This window comes from Schistocerca serialis, chromosome 3, assembly GCF_023864345.2.
Source record: "Schistocerca serialis cubense isolate TAMUIC-IGC-003099 chromosome 3, iqSchSeri2.2, whole genome shotgun sequence".
NCBI lineage: Eukaryota > Metazoa > Arthropoda > Insecta > Orthoptera > Acrididae > Schistocerca > Schistocerca serialis.
The window spans coordinates 5,682,323-5,689,647 of NC_064640.1; positions in this window are offsets into that span (position 1 = coordinate 5,682,323).

The window sequence follows — 7,325 nt, forward strand, 5'->3', positions numbered from 1 at the left end:
GCAGATATCTTTCTGAAAACGTCTTACAGCTTAAAATCTTGCTTCTAAATGTGTTTCTTACCATTTTGTAATCTATAACGGGCAGTCCGACGAAAACGAGACAGACTGAAAAGGTTAAGTTAACTAACGGGGCCTAAGAAGTTGAAAACCGATTCTGAACTGTTAAATAAATGTTCTTGTTGGACATCAGTACTGTGTATTCAGGTTTTAATTAAGTTAAATGTTTATTGCTTCAAAAGTAAAAGCTATCTGTGTTAACACATTTATGTCATTGCGAGAATAGACGATCAGTGTCTCCCTGGAAAAATTTCTAGGCTAGCTTACGGCACTATGATTGTAGCTACTGACGGCCACAATAGTCTTTCTTCAGGGCTCCAAAAGTATGGAAATCGCTTGGGGAGAGATCGATAATTTATGGAGAATGTTGAAGTGCTTCCCAGCGGAATTTCTGCGGTGTACTCTAATCAGACTTGGCAACATATGGGCCCTATCACATGTTGCCAATGTTGTTCCTAGTACGCTACAGAAGTTTCGCTGAGGAGCCCTTACACAACATTTATACCGTCCCGCTCTCTCTGCATTCGATTTTCATATTTATGGAGCCGTGAAGAAAGACATTCGTGGCGTCGATTTGTTTCCGACTCGAGGTGCACGCCTGAAAATCGCCGGCATGGTAGCTCAGCGTGTTCGGTCAGAGGGCTGCTTGGAAAACCAAACCCAAAAGAACAATACCGAACAAAATGAAAAAAAAGAATACAGTCAGGCACTGACCGTCGTGTATGATAGTTGCTATTGAGGTAATAAACAGCATACTTACTTTTTCCGCCAGTCTCGATTTCATTTGACTGCCCCTGACTTTTCAGATCTTCTTCAGGTATCTTCCTCATTCATAACCTTGGTTCATTATTTTTAAACCATGTATTATCGATGATTATATATACTAGTACATACTAGTACAATCTGTTCGTCATCTGCAGAGCTGGTTGGCATATAGATTTGTACTATTGGGGTGTGTGTTGGTTTCGTGCCTATGTCGGCTACGATAATTCTTTCACTACGGTTATCGCAGAATATTACCCGCAATCCTGTTTTGTTATTCAAGGTTAGACATACTACTATGTACCACTACTTGATTTTGCATTTATAACTACGTGCTCACTGACCAGAAGTCTTGTTCTTCCTCCTGCTGCAGTCCACTAATTTCTACTATATCTGCCTTCAACCTATCCACTTCCGTATTAAAATTCTCTATCCTACCTACCCGAGTTACGGCAATTCTGTTTTTCCTGATGGCGATATCTTCCTGAGTAGTCCCCGCCTGGAGAGCCGTGTGGAGCATTATTTAACGTCCGGATTATTTTACGTGAGATGGTGCATTTGAGCATACCGTAGCACTGCACGCCGTCGGGAGAGATAACGGTTTGAGTCGTGCACAGAGGCCCAGCCCGCGTGCTCCACACAGGGCTACAACGCACTCCCGTGACGTTGCAGAAGCAGCGGAGTGCTACAGGTTGGCAGTAGAGGCGGCACTGACCGCCGGTGCAAATTACGGTCTCTGACCGGCGAGTAGGGCAGCACTTTATGGAGCGGAGCAGCGGAGTGTGTACAAACTGAACGTTGTTTGAAAAGGAAGGGGAGCGCATAAAAAAGGAAATGAAAAGAAGAAAAACTAATCAGGGGTGAATATAGAGCCTCAGAGCCTGAAGATAATCTGCAAAGTCCAGTTTGGGCGGTCTTTAAGCCGATAGTGATGCCGATGGGAAATATCTTAATTTTGTCAGCTGTTCGCTGTGCAGTGACATTTACGCTCATGCTAAAGCCTCGAGTGCCACTTTGCACATTCATCGTCATCTATGCGCGTCCAAGAAAACAAGAGTGTTGTGTTGGCGAGATACGGCTTCCTAAACTTGATTAGGAGGCGTTTACTGATAACTGCGTAGCCACTGTTGCTCGAGTCTTAAGCTCCTACGGAAGTATAGCAGGTGAAAGCTTTTAGCACCTGCTCAGATGTTAGTCGACGCTGGATCGACTTACGGAAACGTGTCCACAAAGCCTATGATACCCCTCGCACAAGCGGGTCACGTTACATCACAGAAACTGCAGAAAGTCTAAGATGCCTGTGGTAATCTCTTAAATAACAAGAAGTGAATGCTCAACCGCTACAGATATGTGGACAAACAGCGCAAGGAAAACAGTTATTTGACGTATACTGTCTCCTATTTTGTTGAATGGAACCACAGATCTCATGTTTATTTACAACACAGTTTCTAGATGACCCAAAAGAGGGCGATAACATTCAAAGGGAATTGTTGAGCTGATTTATGTATTTTGGTAACCACGAGAGTGGTTTGAAATACATACCTTTGACAACGGACCAAGGTGCAAATATAATCGCTGCGTTGCGTGATTGTTCACGATTGAATTATTCCTGCCATATGATAAATACAGTGTTACAAAATTCTTTTAATGCGAAGTATATATATGCGTCTATTGTCCACAGGTTTGTGCCCTTTCGACTACGGTGTAAGAATCTGTCACTTAAGCGAAGACATGTGGCCAATTTGGAAATTTGTGGTAAGGACTATGGGACCAAACTGCTGATGTCATCGGTCCCTAGGCTTACACACTACTTCATACTAAGGCCAACACACACACCCATGCCCGAGGGAGGACTCCAACCTCCGACGGGGGCAGCCGCGCGAACCGTGACAAGCCGCCTCAGGCCGCACGACTACTGCGCGCGGCCGAGAAGTGGCCTTCTCAGTGTCCTACAATGAACACTGACAGTCAAAAGATACTCGCTGGAATATGCGGCTGATCATGTTAGAATCGGTAAAGAGCCAATATTCGGGCCTGTACTAAAAACTCTCTGAGGAGAGAGAAATAGTTCGATTTGAAGGGACTGATATCACGCTGATTAATGAACTAGTTTCTCTTCTCACGGTATGGATGCTATCCCATTACTTTAATTTTTGTACGTTAGCGTTTATTTTATAGCCTTTCAAACGTCAGAATATTTACAACCTTTAAGGGAGACATCCTAGGATTTAGAGATGGAGAAATCACATACACTGTACCTTCTATTGCCCTGGAAGACACCACTTTTATGGCACTTTAGTCTTCTGTATCAGCACATAGAAGCTTCTGAATTAGGAATTTCGCACACACGCCTCAGATTATACTTAGAGGAAAAGTTCGTTGTTCAGACGTACCATGAGGTAGCAACTATCCTCTGACCAACATTTCGCTATCTAAAAATGATATATCAGGATAAAAGGCGTGAATTCATGATAAAGATTATATATACAATCCATTTATTGCTTACTAATAGCCCCAGCGTGCAGTTTCAACGGTAATTGCCGACTGCTGGCAGAAACCAAGAAAGGTCACAGTTGCAAGTGTAGATCTCATAGGTTAAGATTAAGTTTTCCGCTGCCTAAGAATCGCCGAATATTTGGGAATGATTTATCAGATTGATTGGTAGATTCTGTAAGCTATCTTGGCGGAGCCCTCAAATTCAATGAGACAGTTCATCCAACTTCAGCTACAGGACATGTGGTTTGGTTTTCAACATATTTGCATATTCAGAAGAGGTCTCACATTATCGCTGATATGCAAAACAATATAATAAAAAAACTTTGGTATTTTCCACTCAGGTAAAGAGCATTATGGTGAAAGAGCCGCGTCTGATTCACGAAGAGTCAGTTAAATTCTTTCATCAAATTCGGCAAAATCTGCACTACCAGGGAAAGTAAAGATGTTTGCTTAGTGAACAGATGTTGATGATAACTCTACTCCAACAGATGGGTTTTGAGAAATGTTTAAATCAAAACTACAGAATAGAAGAAAATGTGGCTTCTTACTGGAAGACGAACGAGCAGACTTTTCTGACGCTTCAGACGATCGTTAGAAAAATATTATGAGTACAAAGCATCTACCACAGCCTGTGAGAGGATCTTGAGATTTTCCCGTTTCGTTTAGAACGCAAAACGGTCAAATTTATACGCAGAAAATGGTGATGCTCTTATTTTTATTCATAATAACTCTATCATAGACAGATGAATGTAAAAATTTGTTGGAACTCTTTTTTCCGTTATTTCTACTTGTGACAATGATTCCGTTTATTACACGTTTTGTTGCGTATATGTGATTTACCTACGCTGTTTTACAAATTACTTTTAGTTTACTGAAATAAAATAAAACTCGATTTATTTCAAAATTATTATTGAGCCTCAGGGTCAATATTGGTAACTTTGTTTAAAACTGGAGCCACTCAATTTTAAAATTAAAATTTACGAAAAAACATTTCGTTTCATTCAAAAGTGTCTTGTTCACATTTATGAAATATATTAGTTTTAACCGATTTCGACTGTAATAAGTCACCGTCGGAAATAAAAATTCTGTGTCTAGTTGTGAAAGATATCCGTGAAGTCGTCATCAAACACGATGGTCAGCCGCTCGTGTGGTCTCAGGCGCCTTGGCACAGTCCGCACGGCTGCTCCCGTTGGAGTTTCGAGTCCTCCCTCTTAGCGTAAGATAGTTCCAGTTAGATTAAGTAGTGAGTAAGCCTAGGGACCGATGACCTGAGCAGTTTGGTCCCATAGGAACTTACCTCAAATTTCCAAAAATTTGCGTTATGGTCACTTGTAATAGAAGGGCTATTAGGAAAGTAAGGTCCTATCGGCCGTGAAATGGAAATTACAGTGAAAACCAAAAATTATTTATTTGCAACAGTTTGTAATATTTTCCAGCTACTTACCTACATAGTCGCCGCTCCGACCTGGACATTTGTCGTAGCGTTGTCCCAACTTTCCTATACCCTCTGTCATATATTGACACCTTAATGACTTGTATGTCCTTACGCTTAAGGCTTTTGGGAGTCCTCAAGGGGACTCCAAGACAGAAAATCAGAGACGAAATGTTGAGAGCACGCAGAAGTAGTAGCGTTTAGGTCATCTGAACTAAATAATACCGCATGAGCCCTGCAAATTGCAGACGCTCTGTGCAGCTGTCCAAGGAGAGAAGTTTTACTTCAGAGAATTAACTGGTAACTCCATCCACCGCCTAGACGCTATTGTAAGGCGTCACAGTAGAAGATGACCACGAAAATGCAAGTCTTAGCAGAGGCAGCAAGCTTGATACTTGGTACTGAGAAGTACAAAGTCAGTCGGTTTACACACGTTATAGTGCTACCACAGTAGCCCCCACCCAGAAAAGGAAGGAGGGCGATGCAAAGTGACGAGTTACAGGCCATAATAGGAGTGGCAGTGAAGTTTAGCTTTCAGCTGAAAGTTGTTGATACCAAACTTGACATTTGTTAATAACAGTCCAGAAACATCCCTACCTACCGAGTAGGAGAGGGGGACGAATGTAAATGGGGTTGACCAGAGGCGATCTGGAAGTGTAAAGCGACTCGCCAGATTGGTCGAAGTTTTGTAAGTGCCGGTGGATTGGTGGGTCGAAATAGTGCGCCACCACGATTATTTGAAAAGTAATAGTGCGCTGCCACGTTTCCTTGAAAACCCATGGTTTTGTATTCAGAGGAAGCCCTCAGTCAGATCACTGGGGCGCCAACGCCGTATCGCTCATGGTCAGCCTTGGTAATCTCCGATATGTCCTTGGAGTGCTGCTCTCAAGCTGCTACTTAACGTGCTGCTAGTGTTATCTGCGTTCGTTAGCCCAGTGGCTTCAAACACTGATTTCTGTTGCACAACAAATTGCCTCCTTTACTATTTCTAATGTATTTCTAATGTTTAGAAATAACCTTCAGTGTAGTAATTTGTCTGGTCGCAAATAAATTGTGTTAACTGGACTCCTGAATTCCACGAGTCTCCTGGAGCAAGTAGCCCGTCGAGTCCCAGAATCCGTGGCTCTCGTAGGTGCCTTTTGACGTGTTTGGCGCTCATCCAAGTCATCACCCTGCCTTCACTGCGAATTTGCCTCTCGGTCTTTGCTCCTCACCGCTAAGAAATCGCAGACTGACCCCAAACGCCGTGACTTCCCTCTATCCTGTGTCTGGACACAACACTTCATCATAGAAGGCAGCCGCCTGTGTTTTCCACCACTTTTATATGGTGGTCTACAGTTCATTGTCTGTGCCAAAATGTTCCTTTCACAGTCATTGGTGCATACGAACAGAGGTGAATATGAGAGTGGTGGGTGATCAAACACTTCCTAACGGAAAGGCTGCAGGGGCATCCTCATTGCCCTTCCTGTGTGCGGCCAAAAATACTGTCATGAAGAAGGAAATGCATGACAGGTACGTTACCTGGGGAGTATTGGGGCAAGGGGAGTACGAGCACTCTCTCAATTGTTGCCAGATTTATCCAAGATGGCGGCGATAACGTCATTCTTGGAAACTGAACTTCCCGTGATTATTCTGTGGAAGGAGGATTTGGCACTTTCCCGCAAAAGCCGCAATCTTGGATAACGGTGCTTGCGTCATCAGCTGACGTAATGGCCACCATCTTGGATGATGTCATGTGCTGTTGCCAAGTCTACACGCCACCATCTTAGGTAACGTCATCACCGCCATCTTGGATAGATCTGGCAACAATGCAGAGTGCGCCCGTACCCCTTCGCCCCAGTACTCTGGGATTGCGTAAAATCAGGTGAAATCTTTCAGAGGGCACCCATACCAGGCGGGAAGCATTAATGTTGTAGACATCTTTATATGAACACTGCTCAGTACTGAAAAGAGGCAAGTGATGCAAGTGACATACATACTAGACACTGCCCAACACATCTGTGTAAAGCTTCATCGTATTTTCACTGTTATTTCCATTTATCGACCAATCGGAAATTACTTTCCAAATAGCCCTAGTATATTTAACAAATGAAATGAAGAGATTTGCGAATAAAATAATATATCAGAGAGATTGTGTGCTACAGTTTGGCAATGTCACTTTATTCAAAAATATCTCAGTGGTAGCAGATGACAGTGGGAAGCACAGGCCACATAGCAATGTTCGGCATGATGCATGTCATTTGTGCCCCAGGAGAAAGAGCGGGATATCAGTGTTGGTGGCATTTGCTCAGCGCTGCCCTTGACACAGAACGTACCATACGGCGGCCTGAGGCAGGCCAAAGCCTCTGACTGGCAGGCTGCAGCGTTGAATGAGACGAGCCGGGCCGCCAACACAATCCACTCCTCTCCGCAGAGTCCAAGGTTCATGGAAGGGCATTTATGGGAATAAACCAAAATGGAATTTTTTAAATGGTTCAAATGGCTCTGAGCACTATACGACTTAACTTCTGAGGTCATCAGTCGCCCAGAACTTAGAACTAATTAAACCTAACTAAACTAAGGACATCACACACATCCA